This window comes from Bos grunniens, chromosome 21 (genome assembly GCF_055505025.1).
Source record: "Bos grunniens cultivar Pamir isolate PY7600 chromosome 21, Bosgru_T2T1.0, whole genome shotgun sequence".
Lineage (NCBI taxonomy): Eukaryota > Metazoa > Chordata > Mammalia > Artiodactyla > Bovidae > Bos > Bos grunniens.
Window position 1 is genome coordinate 10462934 of NC_141185.1, and position 24194 is coordinate 10487127.

General features: G+C 50.9%; 1 protein-coding gene across 3 annotated transcripts in view; it reads left to right on the top strand.

Moving 5' to 3' along the window:
* The window catches only part of CLMN (calmin), a 122191-nt gene that overhangs the window by 642 nt on the left and 97355 nt on the right, over nucleotides 1–24194 (top strand). The gene's annotated exons all lie outside the window — the stretch shown is intronic.

Here is a 24194-nt window from a genome sequence, read left to right on the forward strand (position 1 = left end):
GTGTGTGTGGCGGGCGGCATCCCATTTGCTTTGTGGAGGGGACGTCACGACTCCCCCTCCAGCTATAGTTGCGAGTTTGGAGAAGTTTGTACTTGGGCTCTTGGGGGTGGTGGCCCAGGTCAGGGAGGGGAGGAGAAAGTGCGTTTGCGTGTGTGTGTGTGTGTGTGTGTGTGTGTGTGTGTGTGTTTGCACACAGTTCCTAAGTACCTCCAGGGCTAGGGGAATTGAATGGGGGGCGGCGCCTCGCTATGGACGAGGAGAAGGAGGTCAGAGGCGCGCGGGGTCAAGAGGCCGCTTTGTTCGGGGAGCTGCGGGCTGGGGGTAGGATAAGGGCGAGGGCCGCCCGTGGCACGGGACGCTAGGACCTGTGTGTATCTTGGGACAAGGTGAAGGAGAAGCTAGGGAGCCAGCAGGTCTGACCTGGGCTGGGGGTGGGGGGCTGTCTCCCGCCACAGAGGAAGTGTCTTTATCTTCCCGAGGAGTCTGTCCATTGTGGAAACTTAGAAAGCACAAACATATTTAAAGGAAAAACTTCACCCACAGTCTCCTGGTAACCCACGCATCCAAAGAAAGCTGCTTTTTGTGGAGGTGTACTTCCAGCCTCTCTCTTTTCATATATGGACTCTGCAGAACTGGACCAAGTTCCACCTCTGGGCTCTCTTCACTTATATAGACCCCAGCAGGGAAGTTTAGTAGCTTCCTCTTCAGGCTTGGATTTCTAGAGATTCCATGGTTAGGGGGTGACTCAGAGAGAGCTGGGAGGCCTGGATAGAGAAGTAATGCGGTGGGGTGGTGAGTCCCCCCTCTCATTCCAAGTGGGTGGGGTACAGTCTTGAAAGGGGTGCCCAGGCAGTAAAGTTTAATTAAATATTACACTTGGTAGAATATTTCCTGGGGGCCCACATGGTCTGTTCCACCCCTAGGCTGGGCAGGGACAGTGTAGGCAGAGGTGACTTGAAGTGGGGAGGAAGGGAGCCCTGCGCACTGGACACTGGAAATCGAGTTTGTTCTGGGCTCCCCTGAACCTTTTGTGCTGTGACTGGTGTAAAACAAGGAGGACTGAGCTGGAGATACTGAAAATCATCTTTTTCGATGCCTCACATCTGGGTCCCGTTGCCTGAGAACAGACATCCTCTTTTGGGGGTGAGCGTTAGTATCTTTTGCTGAGATGGCATGTAGTTTGGGCTGTCAGAGGGTGTGTGTGTGAGGCAATCAGTGGGTGTTTAATAAGCACAGACTAACCAAATCTTGGTGCAACCGTTCCCTGCACTCCTCAACTCTCAGTGTGAAGGATATCTGCTTGTGAAGGGATGTTCAACAATATGAGCAGCTAGTTAAACCTGGAACAGTGAGAGAAGGCTTTGCTGAATGGGGGCAATTTGAAATGGGTCTTGAGGGTTGAGTAGGAGCTCACTGAGTGGACTCTCCTCTCTCAGCTCCCAGTAAACTGCCCTCACTTCTATTCAATTGCTGATTACAGTTTGAGCGTCAATGGGCTTTGCTGTTTTAAAAAAACAAACTTTTAATGTTGTGTGTGTTATTTGTGTTTATTATGTGTGTATAAAATATGCATTAATCTCAAGGACAAGCCCAACGTATTTTTATGGGTGGATACACATGTATAACCATTACTAAGATCATGATGTAGAAATTTTCTAGTACTCAGATGGATGTTTTGTCTCCCTTCCCACCACCCCCCCCTTAATAAAGCAGCTACTATTTTAATCTTTATTGCTATAGTTTTGCCTCTAGAATTTCTTACAAAATTGAATAGTACAGTGTATGTACTCTTTTGAAATGGCCTTTTTTTTGGTTCCGCATTATATTGGTCCTTGTATCACCTTCTTGCTTGTATCAGTAGTTCCTTTTTTAAAGTTTTTTAAGAAAACACTTCACTGAAGTATGGTTTACATATCATAAAATTCAACCTAAGTTTATAATTCAGTGAATTTTAGTATATCTGCAGGGTTTTGCAAACATCCTAACAATGCAGCTGGGGAACCCTTTCATTACCTGCTAAAGGTCCCCAGTGCCTGGCATCTCGCTGTGTCAGTCGCGCTCCTAGCCCGAGATCAGGCAGAACGTACTTCCTTGTTTTTGCCAAGGACTCACCCACTGTATGGATGTACCACAGTGCGTTGATATGTTCTTCAGTGAGGCCCCTTTGGGCTGTTTGCAGTTCAGGCTGTCCTGGAGGGCTGGAGCTGTGAGTCCTGGGGGGCGCTGTGGAGTTGCTGGCCGATAGCTGTGCAGCTCTGCCCAGCATCGCTGAGAAGAGGCTGGGAGAGGAGGTGGGGACAGGAATCTGTCTTGTCTCTCTCCCACTTTCCCTTGGCATCCCCATCTCTTGAGGATGCTAAACGGCCGTTTTCTCTCCTCGTCTCTCTGGTGCTCAGGAAGTCCAGCGAAAGGACCAGGTCTGGAAGGCAGCCTTCACCGTGCTTAGAGCATCTGCCCAAACCAGCTGGTGGGTGTCGGCCGGCCCTGGACGTGTCTGGGTGACATGTAGGCCGTGGGCCGGGGCCTCGGTCATTTGAACTCGGTACTAGTCCAGGGAGGCAGGAGTCCAGGCAGAAGGGTTGTTTTCCAAACTCTGTGCTTCCTTCGAGCACAGGTGGGCAGCAGTTGTCGTGGTGATGGGATGCCGGGTACAGTGGCATTTCACAGATCTGCATCACGGGGACCGAGGCGGATCCTCAGCCTCCAACAAGCTTTTCTCTATGGCCTTGAACTGTGGAATTCTGGAATCCATGCAAATATGATTGTAATGTCACCAGACCATCCGCCCTGGAATGCTGGAATGAAGACTTCCCGACCTGTCTCTGAAGGTCGGGGTGAGCAGGGCAGGAAGCATGGCCTCTCTCAGGAGGGCTGTGACGACTCCCTGTACCTGACACATGAAGTCCTTTCTATGTGCTCGCATCCGTGGGCTCCTAAAAGTGTCTGCAGATGAAGAACTCTCTGGCCAAGAGCACAGAGGTCCATCTGGGCAAGAAGCTGCTGGTGTCACCCCCACAGGGTCCGTCTCAAGGAAACGGGGGCGGCCCAAGCTGTTGACCTTTTCAGAGGGGAGAACATGGAATTGCAGGATGTGGGCAGCTGCCACCTGGTGGCCCCCACTTCCCGGGAGCCGTGTGGGGTGGAGTGGAGGCTGGAGGCAGCTGGTTCAGGTCTGCGCCTTGGTTCTCAGCCCGGCTTCGGGCAGCCGCGAGCTGGGTGCCCTTCCGATGACAAGGCTGCCCTGACTGCCCCGCTTTTGGACTTAGCCTCAGGGTCCAGCTGAACGCTGGACCAGTTCCAGGGTCCCCTGACTGTTGGTCCAAGGCTGGTGTCAGGCCAGGATTTGGAAGACGCCCCTGTTTATATAGGGAGCCTCCACCACCCCCAAGATTCACAGCCCTTTTCCTGTTGAGTTTAGTAAACATATAACAAGAGGATCGTGTCATGCAAACACCAGGGAGCTCAGAGTCGGTTCCTGTCCCTGCTTTGAAGGAGTGTAACACCATCATGGCACTCAGCCAGACTGGGACTCCAGTTTTCTGCTTCTGGCAGCAAAGTCATCCGTTTAGTGCAGGACCGTCTCCTGTTGCATGGGCGCCTGTTGGGTTTAATGCTGTGAAGCTTGACCTCATTGCTCCTGAGCGACCTGGCTAAGATCTGGCACCCAGAGTTGGAGGTGGATGGAGTTAAGTAGGGCTGGGCTTCCTAGGGGACGCTGAGGTGAAGAATCCACCTGCCAATGCAGGAGATGTGAGAGTTGTGGGTTCCATCCCTGGATTGGGAAGATCTGGTGGAGTAGAAAATGGCAACCCACTCCAGTATCCTTGCCTGGAAAAATCCCATGGACAGAGCAGTCTGGCGGGCTACAGTCCATGGGGTTGCAAAGAGTAGGGCACGGCCACGCATGTACTCAGCGCAGCAGCGGGCGTACGTAAGCCTTCCTCACTGCATTTCTAGGGGAGCCTGCTAGTTAGGGGGGTCCAGCACTGCCAACTGGGCCTGCTAACTGGGGTTCCCTAAGCAGCATCCCTGCCTTGTTTCAGTGTCTCTCTCAGCCAGGATTTATCGGAGAGCAGTATCACCCAGGGTTAGCAAAACAAACTGTGTCTCGGGACACTTGGAATTGACTGCCAAACAGAGGTGGTGACAGTTCACTCAACTTTGAGCAGCCTGCGTGCCAGGCAAGGCACAAACCGCTCTTTAGAACTCTTTGCACAAGCCTTGGAGGCTGTTTGGGAAGTGGAGAGCTTGAATGACTTGCCCCCAAGGTCATGGGCTCGTAAGTGGGGCTGAGATTTGAACGCAGGTCAGACTAAGCCACATTTCCCGTCTCAGTGGCTCTGTAAATCTTGGGCAAAGGCCGCCTGGGTGAAGGAGCTGGTAGCCTCAGGGTGGGGAGCCAGGAGGGCCTCTGGGGGGAGTCGGCACTGAAACCAGACCTTGAGTGTGTGTCCTAAGTCACTTCAGTCGTGTCCGACTCTCTGCGACCCCATGGACTGTAGCCCGCCAGGCTCCTCTGTCCATGGGGTTCTCCAGGCAAGAGTACTGCAGTGGGTTGCCAGGCCCTCCTCCAGGCAATCCGACCCAGAGATTGAACCCATGTCTCTTAAGTCTCCTGCATTGGCAAGTGAGTTCTTTACCACTAGAGCCACCTGAGAACCCAGACCTTGAGGGCATAGCAGTAACTTGACTGCACGAATTCTATTGTGTTACGCAACACGGAAGGCAGGAAAGTGGCCCAGGATTGCCTGAAGGCACGCTCAGGGGCAGGACTGTGCCTGTGTGCTCAGGAAGATCGGCCCTGGCCTTTATACCTGCTTCCTCCTCTCCTCCTGTTGGCCCATGCCCAGGCCCTCCTCACGCCAGCCCAGACTCCATAGTGACCTCCTTTAAGTCACCCACCACCCGGCCACCAACACACGTCCCTGCTAATGCTTTCAGCGGGTCTCCATGGCCAACCTGAGGGCGCAGGGCAGCTCCCGTCCACCCTAGGATAAGCATCCTTATTCATGAGTGCTGGGGTGTGGAAAAGGTCAGGCTGCGCTGGTTTACAAGGTCAAGTCCAAGTCCCTTCCCTAGTGGAGGAGGCCCTGTGGGGTCTGGTTCAGGATGCCACATCAGCCTTCCCTCCTGCTCCTCACACCTGGCACCCTCCCGAGGGCAGGAGGAGAAGGGGACGACAGAGAACGAGATGGTTGGATGGCATCATCGATTCCATGGACATGAGTTTGAGCCAGCTCTGGGAGATAGTGAGGGACAGAAAAGCCTGGTGTGCTGCAGTCCGTGGGGTAGCAGAGAGTCGGACAAGACTGAGCGACTCAACAACAAAGACCTCTTGCGCAGACAGCCATGGGATCAGGAAATTACGCCATGGTCAAAGCTGGTAGCACCCAGAGAAGCCAAAGAACCGACAGGGAATCTCTCCTGCTTCTGCCTTCCTCAGCTCTCAGAAGGCGCAGCAAGCGTGCTGGCGTTTGTCTACAAAAAAAACCACCAAGTAAATCAAATTCAGACGCTTCGCATCCTCCAGAAACTTGCTGCCCATTAAGGCTCTGCCCCCGGGGCTGTGTGCTTGGTTCTAAAGGATGAGTCAGTATGTAGAACATGGCTTTCGGCCCCCCAGCTGGAGTCATGCCACCGGCTTTGAGTTAACTCTGGATTTTGCCCACGAAAGGCTGTGTTCCAGCCCCGGCTGCCTGCCTCCCTCCGGGTGCGGATTCTTCTCGAACAGCCTTTCCAGGCGGAGCAGGTGTGCAGCTGGGGAAGCCGCAGCCAGGACAGGGCGGCTACAGGCCCGGGTCTGGGTCCTGGCTTTGCCCGCTCACTTGCTATGGGATCCTGGGAAATCTCTTCCCCGTCCCTATGCCTTAGTCTCCTCATCCGACGAAGGAGAGGGTAGGACTGTCGGGCTCACATGGGACCTTGAAGGTGGTGCAGGGAGGGGCGGGCCCTGGACAGAGCGGGTGTGCGTGCCAAGTTGCTTCAGTCATGTCTGACTCTGTGCGACCCTGTGGACTATAGCCTGCTAGGTTCCTCTGTCCATGGGATTCTCCAGGCAGGAATACTGGAGTGGGTTGCCATGCCCTCCTCCAGGGGATCTTCCCCACCCAGAAATTGCACCCAAGTCTCCTGTGTCTCCTGCATTGCAGTCGGGTTCTTTACTGCTGAGCCACCAGGGAAGCTCCCTGGACAGAGCATCCCCACGTAAAGCCATCCTGGTTCCAGCCCCTGGTACACATGGGTGGGCGGCCATCCTGAAGCTCTTGGCACCGCTGAGCACAGCTGGCTGAGCTCCTGAATTCTTCTCACTGTCAGGAGCGGGAGACTTACTCCCATTAAGGGTCCCGTGTAGAAGAGGTTGCAGGTCATGAGCTCTGTTAGAAAAGAGCACTTGGATAAATAAGGCGCCTTCTTGGTTTATTCTTGGGCTGCTTAATCGTGGTTCTTAGGGTGATCCAGGAAAGGTCTGGGACACATACTCTGAACTAGCTAGGCAGAGTTGAGGGTTGACCTGGGGGAGGTTCAGGGACCAGCTCATGCATGGTCCCTGCCCTACACATGGGCATTTGTACTGAGGAATGTTCCAGACCATGTGGAACAGAAGCCCATCACCGAAAGGGTTGGTCCTCAGTGAGACAGAAGCCCTCCATCCAGATGGCGACCCCGGAAGAGCTTTTTCTCGCAGAATCCCTTGTTAGTGATTGGCCTTGATTCCATCAGAGCAGTCCCGGGGTTGAGGGGAGGCTTCTGAGCAGATCCAGCGCTCTGGGGAGCCAGCCCTTTGCCCAAGAGGCCCAGGTTACATTAACTGCCCTCCCGGAGCCGGGGAACATTCTGACATTTAATTTTTGACCGGAACAGCTGAGACAGTGGGCAGAGTCCTGTCTGACCAGCCAGAGGTCACACCTGCCCTGCCTCAGAGGGGAAGAGAGAAGAAGAAAGTAATTGTCTTTTTAGTGGTTGAACCATTAGAAACCTTTTCTTACTCCCCCCACCCCGTCCCCGCACCTCTTATTTTTTTAAACAGTGGTGGATTGTCTCAGTCACAGAAGGAATTAGAGGCAGCATCAAAAATCACAAAGGGTGGTTTTAAAGAATCTTTCACAGTTTTTCCCTGAGTAGTCTGTCTGCTTTTCTTTCATTAATTTTTTTTTTTTTTTCATATCAGGGCAGGGATTAGTGAACTATGATCTGAAGGCTGAATCCAGCCTGCTGCCTGTTTGGGGGGAATCAAGTTTTATTGGAATACAGCTCTGCCCATTCAAGTGTATCACAGTGACAACTGAGAACCTGTGACAGCAGAGACCCACAAAACCCAAAATGGTTACTCTCTGGCCCCTTCGGAGTGTGGGAATCCAGAGACCTTCCTGTTGGGTGGTAGGGTCCTTTTGTTTTCTCAACCCAGACCCAGGTCTCCTGACCAGTCAGAGATGCTTGTGAAGGGTTGTTGCATGTACGCGGCCCAGCCTTATTTGCAGAAGGTTGACACGTGCCTGGGGTGGGTTCTGTGCCCGCTTTAGAAATGGACTTCCCCCTGGAAGCCTAGCCGTTTGTTCAAATAATCGTTGTTGAGTCCGCCCTGGAATGTGGGAGCTGGGATGGAGGGATGGATGGATACTCAGGACACTGTGGACAAGGGCGTCTTGAGGCTAAGATGAGCACTTTAGGACTGAGGATGCTAAGGTGGGTGCTACCAGGAGTAAGGGGCCAGGGGAGGCCTGATCCAGCCTTAAGGATGTGGGCCTGAAAATATCTGTGATCCCAGAGGCGGACAGTGTGGGACCACGGGGTAGGGGAGTGTGGTGGGGGCGGGAGAGGACTCTCTGGTGGGGTTGCAGGCAGGGTCGGGCTGGGGTGCAGTGTAGGGGGTGGACCCCAGAGGTGGCCCGTTCAGCTGCATTCCCCTTGCCCTTCCTGAGCACCAGGATCCACTGCTGCTTGGAGGTTATAGTCCAGAGCTCTGAGGACCAGGAAAAGCCAGGGAGGATTTAGGGAATTTTGTAGAAGCCTTGGAATCGTTCTGGTGTCAACCAATGGGACCTTCTACTCCTGCAGAACTTGTGGGTGTCTAACTGGAAGGCATTAGGGCTCGATGTCATGCCCCACCCCGCTTACCCCTCCTAGGGGGGTGCACTCCATGCAGGCAGGAGCCTTTGCAGTATTTATATCCCTTTTTATATCTCTTTTAAACTATTTTTAATCTTCTATGGTATGACATACTTAAAAAGCAGCGTTCTGTGGCCTCCTTGCTGGGAACTGGGGCAGGGGGTGGGGAGGGGGCGTGGAGGTGACCTGAGAGTTTGGTGGTGAAATGACTGGACTCTCACGTGGGGCCCTGTCTCACCTCCCACAGCCGTCAGTCCTGACCCTCAAGCATCTTTGTCTACCCCTTTCTTTGCCTCTCTTGCCTGCTTTTGCAAACATCTTCCTAGTCAGTTGCCAGGACCACTGTTTTCTTGCTTCTAGCTTCTCTGGTCCCACTTCAGCCCTGTGATCCGGAGGTCTGGCTCTCTCTGTCTCTCTCTCGCCAAGTCAGTCCTCTACCAAAACTTTTTGCCCTTGGGCAGAAACCCTGCCGTGTCCTCTGGGCACCCTCACTTCTGTGTTTGCTGGAGTCAACCAGCTGCATCCAGAATAGCTGGGTCCTGTTTCTCCCACAAGTCACTCCTTTCTCATCCCTGTACCTTTGTTTGCCCTTCTCCTTCTGCAGAGAATGACCGTGGCTATATCTAGGGCAGCACCCTGCCTGCGCCCGCCTAGGGAGGAATTCACAGCCACCTCCCCTGGACTCCCGGCCACCCAGCCCTGAGTAGGTCCCCAGAGGAGCTCATGCATCTTTGTCCCGCCAGCTCTCAACTATAGAACTGTTTGCCGCGCTGCTATTGGCTGAATGACGGCCCCCAAACGTGTCGCCAGAACCAGGGACTGTGTTCTGGTAAAAGGGACTTTGAAGATACAATTAAGTACAGGATCTTGGGGTGATCACGGGTTACCTGGGTGGGTCCCCCTGATCACAAGCATCCTTGTAAGAGGGAAGCAGGAGGGTTGGAGAGGAGATGTGTGGATGGAAGCAGAGGCCATAGTGATGCCATTGCTGGAAGGAGCCGTGAGCCATGGAGTGCGGGCAGCCTCTGGGAGCTGGAGCGAGAAGGAAAAGGATTCTCCTTTAGGGTCTCCAGGAGGAACACAGTTCTGCTGACAACTTTGATGTTGGTCTGTCACACCCGTTGCGGACCCCTGACTCCGGAACTTTCAGATAATACAATTGTGTTGTTTTAATCCTCTGTGTGTGTGGTAATCGGTCACAGCAGCAACAGGAAACTGACACATGAATGAATTACAGGTGGCTTTTCAAGCCTTCTTTTTCCTGGAAGAGACGCTCCTGGGGAACATGTGCACACCTGGAATACCCTTTTGTTTCTAGGGGCGTGTGATAGACACCTAGGGTGGTGGTGCTGAGCCTGAGTCAGGAGTGCAGAGGCCTGGGCTCTAGTCACAAGGCTGGCCCCACTTGGCTGTGGAATCTGGTGGGTGGGCTGCCTGGCCAAGGGGCAGCAGAGCAGGACTTGAGGGGACAGGCGAGGGGGGCTTGCCTAGGCCTACAGAGACTCTTTGCTCAGAGGTCCACGTGCAGTAGTGGTGTGATCTGAGATACACGCAGGGCTGTGAATGACCGGGGGACGCCGCTCCGGGGTGGCCCTGGCGACGTTCGTGGTGAGGCAGGAAGAGGGTGACGTCACAGCAGCCTCTAGGTACCCCCCTGTTTTGTGGACCCTGCGATTCAACATGCTTGGACAGCCATACCGTCTCCGTTCTAATCCTTGTGTTCCTTTAGAGTTGAGATACACGAACTCCGGAAATGCTGATAACCCCGAGTGAGTCAAGTCTCGGATATTCTGGATAAACACTCTTTATTTAATGGGAAATATCAAAGTGTATTTAGAAAACCTGAGAGCATCATTAGAGGATTGGCTTATATGCAGTTCGTGATTTTTGGCAACGTTACATCGAGCGTTAAAAGTTCAGACATAAACATACAATTATGAGGAACCTAAATTCCCAGAGAAGGGAAGGAAAGCCCTAATCACTCTTCACTGTTTAAGCATGGTCGAATGACATCATGCTGTATTTCTGTTATCTCATTTATGTCCCTGAATGTCCCCTCTCTGCTTACTTGAAGGTCACCCCATAATGTTCTTTGCTCTGGTTCCATCGGCTCCATGGTTAAGTTTATGGAACCAGTAGTGCTCACTGATTATGACACTTTTATTTTTTTCTATTCCTGCTTATGTTTATAAAACAAGGAGGAATTGCAATCGGATGTTCCAGGAATTCCCCAAACATGCGGGACAGTGAAGATGACAGGGTAGCTCAAAGGCTCTCCTGTGCTGTAGCCTGTTCCCGTCCTTGTCAGGCTGATCTAGCTGAGACCCGGCTTGAGTGACTAAGGATGATTTTGGGCATCGATGTTGTAAAAATGTATACTGTAGAGTACAGGCTGTATAAAAATCAGTCAAGTCAGGGATACATGGGGCTTTGATGTGATTATGGGGAGTGTAGGGATGGAGGGTCGACCCCTTTCTGGACCCTGAACCTCATCTTCCAAATAACCCATGTGGTGGGCATTATTAGCTATCATCCCCAAACTAAGGCTGAGCAAGAACATCATGAATGCCAAGCTCTACTGAGCTAGTAAGTGGTAGAACCAAGAAACAGAACCAAGTCTGGGCAGATGGAGTAAGTTGAGGGGAGGGGATGTTAATAGGGGAGACTGATGGGACTTGGATTTGGGGGAAGGGGGAAGACTTGGTGAGCCCTGGCCCAAGGCTGGCTGTGGAGAGGGCAGTTGATTTGGACCCAGGAAGAAAACTGGGCCAGGCTAAAGGCTGTTTGGCCAGCTGTCAGCCAGCCTTGGGTTCTGCTTCTTATCAGAGTGGGCTCAGTGACTCAGCTGTTTTGTAAGTCACGTACATACCAGGCTCCTTACACTGTGACAAAGTCAAGTCTGAATTCCCAACTGATGGTTCCTGACTAGTGATTCCCAGGGGCAGCTCTGAGAAGAGCTGGGACAAGGATCTCCTTTCAGAGGTTGACAAGGTGAAATCCCTATAACCCTGAATTATGGCTGAAGCGGCTAGAGGCAGCCATGGGAAACCAACCTGTCAGCCTCAGCCTGCGCTGTATTGTGGCCACGGCAGATTATAAAGCACCGTGGGAACCCTCTGAGGTCGGTGGTGTTTCCCCACTCTACAGATGTGGACACTGAGGCCCAGCGAAGTTTGGCTACTTTGCCCCATCCTGTAGCTAGTGACATGAATTTGAGCCAACTCTGGGAGATAGTAAAGGACAGGGAAGCCTGGTGTGCTGCAGTCCATGGGGTCACAAAGAAGTGGACACGACTGAGTGACTAACCCTCCCCACTCTGGTGTCTGAGCCTTACACTGGCCCTGCATACTTATCAGTGCCTGCTGAGGCCAGTCTGTGCAAGGTTATGCACTTTCCCTCGATGTACACAAGGGACTCTGTGTGTGTAGCTCTCCCTTGGAGAACTGGTCTGGCCTTTGAGTTTGACTCTAATCTAAAACAAAACAAAACGTGATACCTTCCAAATCAAAGCCGAAGGCCTTGGACCTGGGTGGCAGGGGGTTGGCAGGCCTGGGTGATGGCCTGTTGAGTTCCTGAAGTGTTGTGGGCAAGCGCAAGGGTGTGGCATATGATGACTCACCTGTGCAGGGGGGTTGGGGAGGACAAGGTGCCATGATGCTGTGGGACCAATGGTGGGCTGGCAGAGGAGAAGGCCAGGAACCAGATGAGCGTTACCCTTGATAAACTGTGACCACCCAGGGTGGGCACTGCTGGGCTTGGATTTGTTATTAGTTGTGGCTTGTTGACTGTTGGTTTGCCCTGGTAGACCAGAAGGCTCAGTGGTTCAGGCACTGGGACCTGGCTCATCCACTACTCTATCCCAGGGCCTCACCTTCTGTCCCAGGCTCAGTGTATGCTCAGTTCATATTGGTTGAATATATAAATGAAGACTCAGAAGGAAAGTATAGATTCTGGGATCTGGCAAAACTAAGGTTTAGGCTTCAGCCACCTTTTAAAATTGCCTAGCTGTAGATGTCTGGGCCTGACAATATCTTTTTGGTGAAAGGGGGATAATCCCAACTTCTCTTAGCTGTGAGAACATTCAGTGATGTCACCCGTCTTCATCCATGTCTGTTAATCCCTTTCCCTTTGCAAGGCATCTGAGACTGTAGTGTTCTCCAAGGTTTATATGCAGAACAGGTGGCATCCCCTTGTCGCTTTTCCTAGAGGAAGTCACTCACAAATTCTCCCAGCTGATGGTTTTGCTCTTTTCTTCCATACATGTAAATAACATGCATGTATTCCTTCATCTTGATATTTTGGTTCTAGGCTCTGATTTCGTATTATGGAAAGGAAGGAGGTAAGTCTCCTTTTTACCTCTTTTAACCACAGATCTTTCCTGTCCTCCTCACTTCCCGATATATTGGCATCGTAATTTTGGTAAGATGGGTAATTGAAGCTAACAGTGATCCTACTAGGCTGGTGCAGTTCAGAGCTTTGTCGTGAGTAAACTACAGTCACCGCTCCTGCTCTGCTTTCTGATTTCCTGGAGTTGCCTGGTGTTGTTGGCGTATGTGTTTAAATTATCCTTACACCGGGTTAGCGTTCTCGACAGTCCCTCACGTCATTTGGATGCAGCAGGTAAATTCTCTGTTTCCTCTTCTTCAGCACTTCAGGATCCTCTGACCTGTCCCCATTCTGGGCTCATTTCCCCACACCTGGGACCTGGCTGTCACTGGAGGCCTCTGTCACGATCACCTGTGGCTCCCTTCTGGGTCAGATCTACCATTTCCTGCCTGCCTCTATGGCTTTGTCCCTTGAATATAGGAGCACATCCTTCCTGAGAAAGAGTGATCAGAGGGGTGAATTTTCTGAGAATTTGCATGTGGGAAAATTGGGTTTCTTCTCCTCTAATTCTTGATTTGCTAGATTAGCTGGGCATCAAATTCAAGGTTGGAAATAATTTTCCTTCCGATTATTGAAAACCTTGCCCCACTGTCTTCTGGCTTCCAGGGTTGCAGTTTTTTGATTTGTGGTGTGGCCTGTTTTTGTTCTCCCTGAAAGTTGATAGAATCCTCTTTTAGTCCGCAGTTTCCCGAGACTTCCAGGTCACTTGCCCTGGTGCTGGCCTCTTTTCATCTGTCATGCTGAGCTCCTATGAGATCCTTCCATCTGGAATTATGTCTTTCAGTTCTAGGACATTTTTTGGAATTCTATCATGGTTTCTGCTCCTTGGTTTTCTCTAACCTGCTGGAACTTCTTTTATTTGGGTATTGGTCCTCCTGGACGAATCTTCCAATTTTCTTATCGTTTTCTGTTTTCCATCCCTTTTGCTTTTTGCTTTCCTTTCTGGGAGACTGCATCAATTTAATGCTCCACATTTTAATCTACCACATTTTTAATTTGCTAGAGTTCTTTCTTATTCTTAAGAGGAGTTCAGCACCTTCTCTTTCCCACTGAGAATTGTAACAATGGACCGTGGTAGCTGGGGTGATGCTTTGAAAGGCAGTGGTTGAGAGCATAGGGCCACATGGCCCGGTTTAAATCCCACCTCTGCCTCTTCTTTGCTTTGTGACTTCGGGCAAGTTGTTTAACCTCGTCATTCTTCAAATGCCTCATCTGTAAAATGAGAATAATCAGCGTGGTATCTGTCTCAAGAGCTATGGTGATCACAAGAACGACCAGAGGTGAAGGGTTGAGAGCTGCCCAGGCACACTGGATGGGCTGACATGTGTGTGTTCTTTCTGCCTCTCCCTCTGTTTACTGTGTTTGTTTGATCTGGAGCTTTCACGTTAGAAAGTTCTTTCTTTAGCTGACTCATTCACAGTCCTTGGTTGGCTTCTCCAATTTAAGAATTGGGGACTAAAAAGTGTCCTCTGAGCACAGGGGGCAGGGCTCCCTGACCAGAACTCCTCTGATGGGTGCCCTGTGGGTTGTTTCGTGGGGAACCCAATGCCACTATGCTTAAGTCTTTCCTTCTGTCTGAGCAGACTCCTCATGGAAGGGTCTTGCAGTCTCCTGTCTGGAGGGTCAAGATCAGACTGCTGGGGGTAAGGGCTGGAGGTCTGGGAGCTGAAAGGAGGAAGAAGGCTTAGGACAGGGTGGTCCTCTGCATCCAGTAAGTGTAAAATCATTTAATCTGCCTGTTTTGAGTACAACTTGCATTGAGGCCTCTCTTTCTCTTTTTAGAGAATAAACTTCCAGTCTTATGCCTGGTGGAGGAGGGACAGTCACCCAGCTAGATGTGGGGAGGAGATACCAGGACACACCTGGTTCTTTCCTTTCATCCTCTTTTTGCATGCTTTAACCCCAGCCTGTTTCCAGAGGTACCTGTCAGTACTCTTTTCTGAGCCTTTGAGATGTCCATCTTGTACATGGAATTGGTTTTTGTCCCTTCTTACTGCCATTTGAGTTTGTAAAAATTTTTTATCGGAGTCCAGTTGCTTTACAATGTTGTGTTAGCTTCTGCTGTGCAGCAGAGCACGTCAGCTGTACAAACACATCCTCTTTTTGATTTGCTTCCCATTTAGGTCATCGCCGAGCCCTCAGTAGAGCTCCCCGTGCTGTACAGTAGGTTCTCACTAGTTATCTGTTATTTCTTTAATTTGGTAAATCAGGTATCAGAGGTTGGTCTTTTCCCTGCTCCGCAGAATTTGTCACTGTGTCCCTTTCTGTCCTTTCCGTCCTGGAGGATTTCTGTTCTCTGGATGCAATACATCCACCAGGCAAGATCCCTGTACTCTAGGTTTTATAGCATTTCCAGGTGAACATGAATCAGAGTCCATGTTCTGTCTGTCCTCTTTTTCCAAGAAGGCACTCCCTCACTTTTCCAAGAGTCTCAGGACAGCCTCAGAGGAAATTGGCAGGCAGGTGCTGCATTCACCTTAGCCTTGAAGATTCCAAGCATGAAGATGCTTGCTTGGTGATGTTGTCTTCCCTTTTGACTGTTTTCCAAGAGCCCATTGCTGAATACTCATTAACAGGTGACCTCAGGGAAGTCATGGTGTGGGGGGTAAGCGGGGGGAGGCGGTGTGAAACAGTCGCCTGATGGCTGTTTTCCCAGCCACACACAATGGATACCTGGGGCTGGGGATCCAAGGGAGTCAGGGGTCTGCACGGGCTGCATCTGTTCAGGCGGAAAGACTTTCTCCCTTGAACTTGCCACCAAGGTCCCCCCAGGCATCAGCACCCTGATCAGTAGGCTGAAAACTCCTCTCACCTTGGCAGGTGGGGTTTTAATTGGACTCCCTGTGCTAACCTTTATGTGCTTGTTTTGCTGTTTTTGTTTTAAAGCAGCTGCCTCTGCTGCCCACGAGTTGCCTTGGTTCTTTGGAAGAGAAAAACCAAACTGCTGAAGGAACAGGTTGTTTGGTTTCTACATTGTTTGATGTTGGAACCCTGCCTGCTTTTATAAAACCTTCCCAAGCCCAAAGCCACAGGCCACCTGGGGGAGAATTGGCTGGGGCCAGGCTTTGAAAGTTAAACTATTCTTCATGGCATGATTAAAGATTATCCTGCCTGAGCCTCCATCAGACACTGCCAGGCTGACTTGACTTGATTGTCTAGATTTGTGAGCGAGTCGGATTATGCTGGAGAAGGAGCACAGGAGAAACATTCTTTGGAGAGTCCAGTAAAGACCAAAGCAGTACATGACCCCCCAGGACCCCTGAAATGATGCGTCTTTGTCCTGCAACCCTTAACAAGTAAGCACATTTGATAAATATGAACAAAACCAGAGAAAGAAGAGCCTGTCTGGTCATGGCAGAATGAGGTGTTGGAAGCCAGGACTGAACTTGAATTTTAGTTCCTTCACTTTGTAGCCTTCACTTTTTGATCTCTTTCACCTGTAATGTCACTTTGATCGCAGGAAGGCGCTCCCAGGGTTGTTTGGAGGATTCAAAGAAGTTGTGAATGCTGAGTGCCTGCCACTAACCAGGACCTTTGAATAAATGTTTCCTTCTTTATTTTAAGAAAAAGAGGAGTTGTGGTGGTCGATGTTTTGGTAGGGGTTCAACTGAACAACCATGAATGAATCCATCACTTAGTATTTTGAGGTCAGATTTGGTGTCTGTACTGGGTGATTACATTGTGGAGACCATGGGGCAGTTGACAAGCACTAAGTGAGTTGTCTAGCTGAAGGCTGGAATCCCTTGGAGATGGGCAGGATGAGGGGGGCCAAGCCATCCAGCAAGGTGCCACGTAGCAGGACCATGTGTTGGGTGGGCACGGCAGATGGTTAGGTGGTGAGGGAGAGGGTTGGTACAAGCCAAGGTGCAGAGGTAGGAGTGTGCCAGAGTGTTCAGAAGGAGACTGGTCCAGCCTGGGTCGGAAAAGGATCCAGAAGGTGTTAGTGGATCCTCATGAAAAATGAAGTGATTTTTGGACTGATTTTTCCCCTTGCCGCCATGTCACCTGGAGACATGGTCTGGGCTGGCTTGTGGCCAGAATTCCACAATGTGTAGGTATTGGGGGGATGCTGTTGGGTTTTGGAGCAGATGATCTTCCTTGGGTGGGATGTTCCACATGTTACAGGAGATTTAGCATCCTTGGTTGTGCCCACAAAATGCCAATCATGTGATGATCAAAATCTCCTTCTACTTGGGGGAATTGATGCTTTTGAATTGTGGTGTTGGAGAATACTCTTGAGAGTCCCTTGGACTGCAGGGAGATCAAACCAGTCAATCCTAAAGGAAATCAGTCCTGAATATTCATTGTGGAAGAACTGATGCTGAAGCTGAAACTCCCATACTTTGGCCAACTGATGCGAAGAACTAACTCATTATGCTGGGAAAGATTGAAGGCAGGAAGAGAAGGGGACGACAGAGGATGAGATGGTTGGATGGCATCACCAACTCAATGGACATGAGTTTAAGCAAGCTCTGGGAGTTGATGATGGACAGGGGAAGCCTGGTGTGCTGCAGTCCATGGGGTCACAAAGAGTTGGATATGACTAAGCGACTGAACTGAACTGAACTTGGGGGAGTATTACCACCCATTTGAGAACTAACAGGGCACCGTGTATGCAGATGAAAGGGGGAATGTTGTGTTTTTCTAAAGAGCCATCTCCACTCTCGGACACAGAGGAGCTATGGTGACTTCGTGTGCCCCTCACTCAAAAGACTCTTTGATAGGACACCCCAGCTTTGAGGCTCTTGGAAAATCAATAGTTGATGTAATAGTTGTTCTGTGAATTGTGTCCATTATAACCAGAGTGCTCTCCAGTTCTTGGAAGTGTCCAGCAAAGTGATGCAACAACGCACGACCCTTTAGACTATTCACGGAAAATGGCTTAATGCCTCGGGTGCAGCTGCTGCAACTTTCGTTTGTTTTCCAAAATACTGCCTCTTCTCGCCAAATCAAACCAACCAGAATTCTTCTGGTTCCTGAGAGAACTTCATGCCACAACAACTTGCAACAGGTATTTGTTGAGTATCTGCTTGATGCCAGGTGCCCTCTCAGATGCCAGGGAGAGACGGCCCTCATCTCTGGTCCACAACAGGGAGTCGGTCCCCAGGGTCCCACCAGGATATAATGACGACTGTGATAGTGGACAGTTACGAGAGCGTCCAGCAAGGGAAGCCTGCGGCAGGTGCTGTGAAGGACTTTCAGATGAGGTGACATTTTAAGTTGATGTGAGAAGGATAAGTGGAAATTAGCCAGATGGAAGGGGAGAGGGACATTCCAGGCAGAGGAGACATCTCACCCAGAGGCTGAGGCGGGCAGGCATGTGGTTCGTGGACACAGCTCTACCGACTGGAGGGGCCGGAGGTGGCCTTGGGGGCTGTATTCGATCTGGAACACCTAATGCACAGAGCGCTGGGCGAAGGTGGGCATGTCTTTGGAGTTGAGGCAGAGCTCCTGGATTTTTTCCATTCAGCGAAGCAGTAGACTGGGGCGCTGTGCCATTATCACAGGGGCCGAAAGGTCTGTGATTTGCTTGCATGCAAATAGGCTCAGCTCTGGGACTTCCCTGGCGGTCCAGTGGTTAAGAATTCGAGTTTCCACTGTAGGGGCACAGGTTCGAGCCCTGGTCAGGGAACTAAGATCCTACATGCTGCACAGTGTAGTGAAAAGAAAAGAAATTGACAAATAGGCTCAGCTCTGAAGAGGGGCTCCCTGCCATTGGCAGAACATGAGTTGGCTCTGGTCCCTGGAGTTGGGGTGCCTTGGGCACAGCAGGCACTGTGGTTCTGGTGTCCTGTGGGCATGTCCTCGCTTCCCATGCCCATCTCTCTCATTTCCTTTTCCTGCACTGTCCTAGGTCAGGCAGATCTGCCCCTGCTAAGACAGGAAAGGCTGCTCCCTTCAAGCGTCATTTTTCTGGGTTAGGGATGATGAAAATGTAGATGATGAAGGCAATGTATTCACCACCTATATAACCATCATGTCCCCATATTGAATGCTTACAGTGTGCCAAGAAATCTGTTGGGTATTTTATATTTAATTCTCATTGCCACTGTATGAGGAGGGGAATTACCTCATTTTTCATGTAGGAAATTGAGGCTCAGAGAGGTCAAGTGTGAGGTTCATGGTCACACAGCTGGAGAGCAGCTGGATTGGAATTTGGCTTTAAGTATTTCTTGCTCTAAAACCTATGTTCTTTCATCTAAGCCATACTCATCCCAAGATCATGTCGGGCACTGCAATTAACAAGCACGTGGCTCTGGCCTCATTCAGCCGCCTCTGTGGACCTTAGTATCCTCAGTGTAAACTGAAGGGTGAGACTTGCACTACCTGTTATGGTAGCCACCAGTCACCTGTGCCTACAAGTGCATGTCCAATTGAGATGTGGTGTGAGTGTAAAATTTGAAGACTTTTGGAAAAATGTGAAACATGAGTAGTTTGACAATATTTTGTTTTCATGTTGAGATGAAGATACTTTGGATATAGTAGGTTAAAAGTATATTATTAAAATGAATTTTGCCTGTTTCATGGGACTTTCTACAACATGGCTACTAAAAACTGTAACTTCACACATGTGGCTTGCCTTATATCTTGACTTGGCAGGGCTGGGTTAGACTATGATTCTGGAGGGCCTTTTCATGCTTAAATGTGCAGACTCTGGGGCTTGTATTGCTCTTCTTCCTGTGTGGGGTCTTTGAGCCCCAAGCCCCCTTTGACTTCCTTGTTCTGTGGTTGACTCTCCAAGTGGGGGCTCTTACCCTTGACTCCTGCCTGACTTCTGACTCCATTGCAGGAAAGAAATTTACCTGCTCCAGTAGCATCTGCCGCCCTGGACAGGTTGTTTCACCTTTCTGAGTCTCAAATGCCTCATCCATCAGGTGGAGGTGGATCTTGTCCTCCTCACAGGGTTGTTCTGATAAAACAAAGTCTGTAAAGCCCCACACCTAATTGGAGCTCTGCACACACCCACCGCCACTCCCAGTCTGCAACTGACGTTTGTCACCCTCGCAACAGAGTCCAGTTGCGCTTGGCATCGTCCCTGCCATCACTGGTGTTCATTCTCTAGCAAATTTGTTGGTGATGGGATGCGGCAGAGTCAAATGAGCCTCCCGCCCTGCTGGACTGCTGGCCAGGAATCGGGAGTGGAGTGTTGCCCGACCCTGTGCCCTGGAGGCCAGGATGTGGGTTGGAGTCTCGACTTGACTTTGCATCTGCTGCCGGAAACTCAGAGTCCTCTGAGCAAATGGGTCAACCACCCACCCGGAACTCTGTCTCCGGAGGCCGTGGAGCCCAACACTGGTCCATCTCTTTGGTCTTCATGGGCTCAGATCTAGAAGCTCCGGGGTTAAAGAGTTAAAATGGGTCATTAGGGTGCTGGTGGGGCAGTTCTGGTGGGCACAGATGGTGGTGAGGAGGGGGCAGGTGTAGGAGAGGGGCCTGTGCTGTCTGAAACAGAGCCCTCACGTGCTACCGAAGCCGTGGGCTGCAGGATGAGCCCCCTGACCTCCTGGGCTCTGTTCCCCAAAGTACCTAGAGGAAACCAAGTCCTGATTTACTGACAATGTATGCGAAGCACTTGGCACGACCCAGTGGCATGAATCTGCTGTATTATTATCTATGGCAGTGACTGTTTTTGGTTTCACAGGGTTGTCAAAGTCAGGAATCACATTTTGGGGCCACTGTCCTGTCACACCAGCCGCCGTTAGTTTTGCGTGACCCCTTCTGGTCTTTTTCATATGAGTTTGTGTTTTCCTCACTTGTATCAGTTACCCGTTTGAGTCCTGCTTTTTTCTGCTCCCTGTCGTGTCTGATCCAGCGCCTTCTTCCGTGCTGCTGGGTGGCCTCCCTGGTGCCCCGTGCTGGGTGAGGCCCCCTCTGCCCTTGGCACCATATCTCAGCTTTGTCCCTTCATTGTCACTCTGCTGTGACTTATCCCCTCCTCCATCAGACACGAGCCCTTTGCGGGAGGGTCTGGTCTGAGCCGCCTCCGTGGGCTGGTTCAGCAGTGCCCAGAGAATAGACACACCCCATCCCATCGAGCACAGGCTGTGCTTCTTGTAACCAGCTCCATCCTGGGAGGCGTGAGGCTGCGCTCCAAGCAGAGTTGCCTTCTTGAGCATCTTGCACTCTGCAGGCATCTCCGCTTTGGGTGATGTATTCTCAGGATGCGTGCTCAGTTGCTTCAGTTGTGTCCGACTCTTTGCGACCTTATGAATTGTAGCCTCCCAGGCTCCTCTGTCCATGGGCTTCTCCAGGCAAAAATACTGGAGTGGATTGCCATGCCCTCCTCCGGGGGATCTTCATGACCCAGGGATCGAACCCGGGTCTTCTGCATCTCCTGTACTGCAGGTGGATCTGTTACTGCTGAGCCACCGGGGAAGCCCATTCTCAGAATAGGGCCCCTGAAAAACGATGACTGGGTCAAACATGGTGCGGCTCTTTGTTAACCTTGATGGTGAGAGGAGCCTGGCGGGCTACAGTCCATAGGGTAGCAAAGAGTCGGACACGTTGACGGGGGAGTCACATTCCCGTCACTAAGGTTAACCATCTTTTTGCACGACTGACCCCTTCCTCCCTGAGGTCCCTGGGCTGGTGACTCTGTGGCCCCTTGAACAGTCTCTTGTCTTCTCGTGCAGCTGGTCTCCAAGAGTGGTAGACGGCACAAGAGAAGGTTGTGGTGGCTAAAAGGGGAGCCCTTGTCAGGCAGCGAAGGGTGACCTGGGATATGACAAGCTGAATCCATCAGCTCCCCCCAGGCAGATAGATCTTTCTGTCCCTAATGACAAGAGAGAACGAGGCTCCCCGAGGTGCTTTGTGGTTCACTGGGGCACAAAACTTGGGGAGAAGTGGGAGAGGAGAGGGGGTGCTGCAGGCAGGAACCAGTTGGGAAGGAGGTGCGGCAGGGGTGGGCAGGTGGGCTGAGTCTGGGCGGTAATTGACCTTACAGTTGGAAGGATTATCTAGAATGCTGTGCCTGGACCATGGTCCTCTCTCTGCAAGGGCTGGCCTGGCCGTGGAGCAGCTGGACTGCTCCTCCCCTGCTGGTGGGAATGCAAAATGGCACAGCTGCTTTGGCAAAGTTCAGTTGTTTCTTATTTTTTGTTGTTGTTTCATATTTTATTTATTTATTTAGATGCGTTGGGTCTTAGTTGTGGGACACAGGATCTCTCGTTGCAGCGCAGACACTCTACTTGTGGCGTGGGCTTAGTAGTTGCAGTGCTCAGGCTTAGTTGCTCCGAGGCACGTGGGCTCTTGGTTCCCAGACTAGGGATCGAACCCAAGTCCCCAGCATTGCAGGTGGATTCTTAACCACTGGACTGAGGAATCCTGGTAGTTTCTTACAAAGTGAAACATACACTCTTTGCTGTTTCACCAGCAGTTTCCCACCTTGAGGAATACGTGTGCGTGATGTGTGTGCTCAGTTGTGCCTGACTCTTTGGGACCCCATGACTGTAGCCTGCCAGGCTCCTCTGTCCATGGGATTCTCCAGGCAAGAATACTGGAATGAGTTGCCATTTCCTTCACCAGGGGATCTTCCTGACTCAGGGATCAAACCCACATCTCTTGCGTCTCCTGCACGGGCAGGCAGGTTCTTTACCACTAATACCACTTGGGAAACTCTATGGAAATATTTATAGCTGCTTTAATCCCAAGAGCCAAAAACTGGACATGATGCAAAAGTGCCTCAGTTGGTGAACAGTGGAACAATGCTGAGAATGAAAAAGTTCCTGCACGTGTGACATCCCTGGATCTCCAAATCAGAATTTTTAAATGGCCCTGTGTTTACCAGGGGCCAAGAACCGGGGGAAGAAGATTGGCTACCGTGGGGCACGGAGGAGCTTTGTGGGGGGGGTGGGCTGATAGAATAGTCTATGTCTTGAATGTGCCGGCTCCATGATTTTATTCATTGAAACCTACAACATTGTACACAAGAGGGTAAATTTTACTATATGTAAATTGTACGTCAATAAATCTGACTTCCAGAAGAGACAAAGAATGAAAAACCACTGACAAGCTGATAGTCTCTGTATCACTTTTTTGTTTTTTTTTCTTGATTCTGGTGTGTTCATGTATTCAGGATGGCATAAGAGTGGTCTTTTATGGTCCTGTGACCACTGGTGTAAGTAAGCACTTTCTGGGCTGATCTTTGAAATCTCTTCCTTGTAAAAGCCACAGAACCCCACTGAGCCCCAGGCATAGATTTACCTTGTAAACGAGACTTTACAGACTTCTTTCACATCTAGTAAAGTGAGACCCGCAGGGAGGGACACAGGTAGGAGTCTGACAGCACCTTTCCACTCTGGGCCCCACAGGCACCAAGCCCAGAGCCCTCCCTGGGAGTACATTAGCTGGCCTGCCTTTGCTTTCTGTGCCTCAGAGAGAGACAGACCTGGGGGTGACTCTGGATCTGTCTTGATTAGGCTTGGCTGTAAGTTACTGAAAAACCCAGACAACAGTGTTGTAAACAGATATTTGTTTCTTTGAGGGCAGTCCAAAGCTGTTAGGCAACCATCTGCCACAAATATCTTAGTGACCCAGGCTCCCTCTAGCCCATTCCACTGCCATCTTCCTGTGTAGCTTTGACCTCACAGTCCAAGATGGCTGCTAGAGCGCCAGCCATCGCATTAGTGTTTTAGGCAGCAGGATGGAGGAAGGGACAATAAAGAAGGGTCAAGGAGTAGATTCTAGCTCTTTGTTAGTAGAAGTTTCAAGAAACTGCCTCTTGGCATTTCTGCTTTCATCTCATTGGCCAGCATGTGGTCACATGGTTATGATTCAGTGCAAGGGAAGCTTGGAAATAGTCTGTGGTGCCCACTTAAGAACAGGCAGTCTATTTTTATGGAAGAAAGAGAGAAGGGATATTTGAGGTGGGGAGCAACCAATAGTCTCTACCACAACTCTCAGTTTTGCTGTGTCTTTGTTGTGGGGCATTGAACCAGTCTCTAAACTCTTGAGGTCTCAGTTTTCCCACCCATAAATGAGCACGTAACTGCTACCTCACTTGCTCGTTTTGGAAATGAAACAAGACAATGTATATATAATACCTGGGACACAGTTTCCCCGTGGTAACCAGTTTTATTATTCCCACTGTGTTTACTATGGATGGTCTCTGGTTTTTAACTTCTGGGCTGAAACGGTGCAGCGGAGAACAGCATAAAGAGGGGAGACGCTTTGTCGTTACCAGAGCCGGTCATCCTGCCAGATTTACTCAGCAGTGAACTCTGATAGGCCCTGGGGCCAGGCTACTACATGTCAGTGTCTCCACTAACCTACCCTGTAGCGGGCGCTCTGCACAAGGATGCTCGTGACATCCCCTTTGGGCAGAGGGGAAGCCGGAAGCACTGAAAGGCTCAGGGACTTGTGCGAAGTCACATGGCCAGTGAACGGTGGGGCATTTGCGCTCAGGCCAATGTGGGATGGGGTCCTGAAGTGTGTCGTGGGTGCCCACAGCTTTGTGCCGGGACAGACTGCACAGCAGGGCAGGACAGTGGGGCAGGGTGAGCAGACGTGTTACATGGGGCCCCCAAGATCAATGTCCCCCTTGAAAGCAGCTGAGTAGAGAGGTGGTGTAGGGGGAGGATGGAGGGCATCCCAGGCAGGGGGAGAAGGCGGCAGTGATGGAGTGAGGGGGTGTGCCATCGGGGTGGGCTAGATGAGTCATGGCGATGCACTCCATTCCCCATTGAGCTGCTGGTCTTCATGGT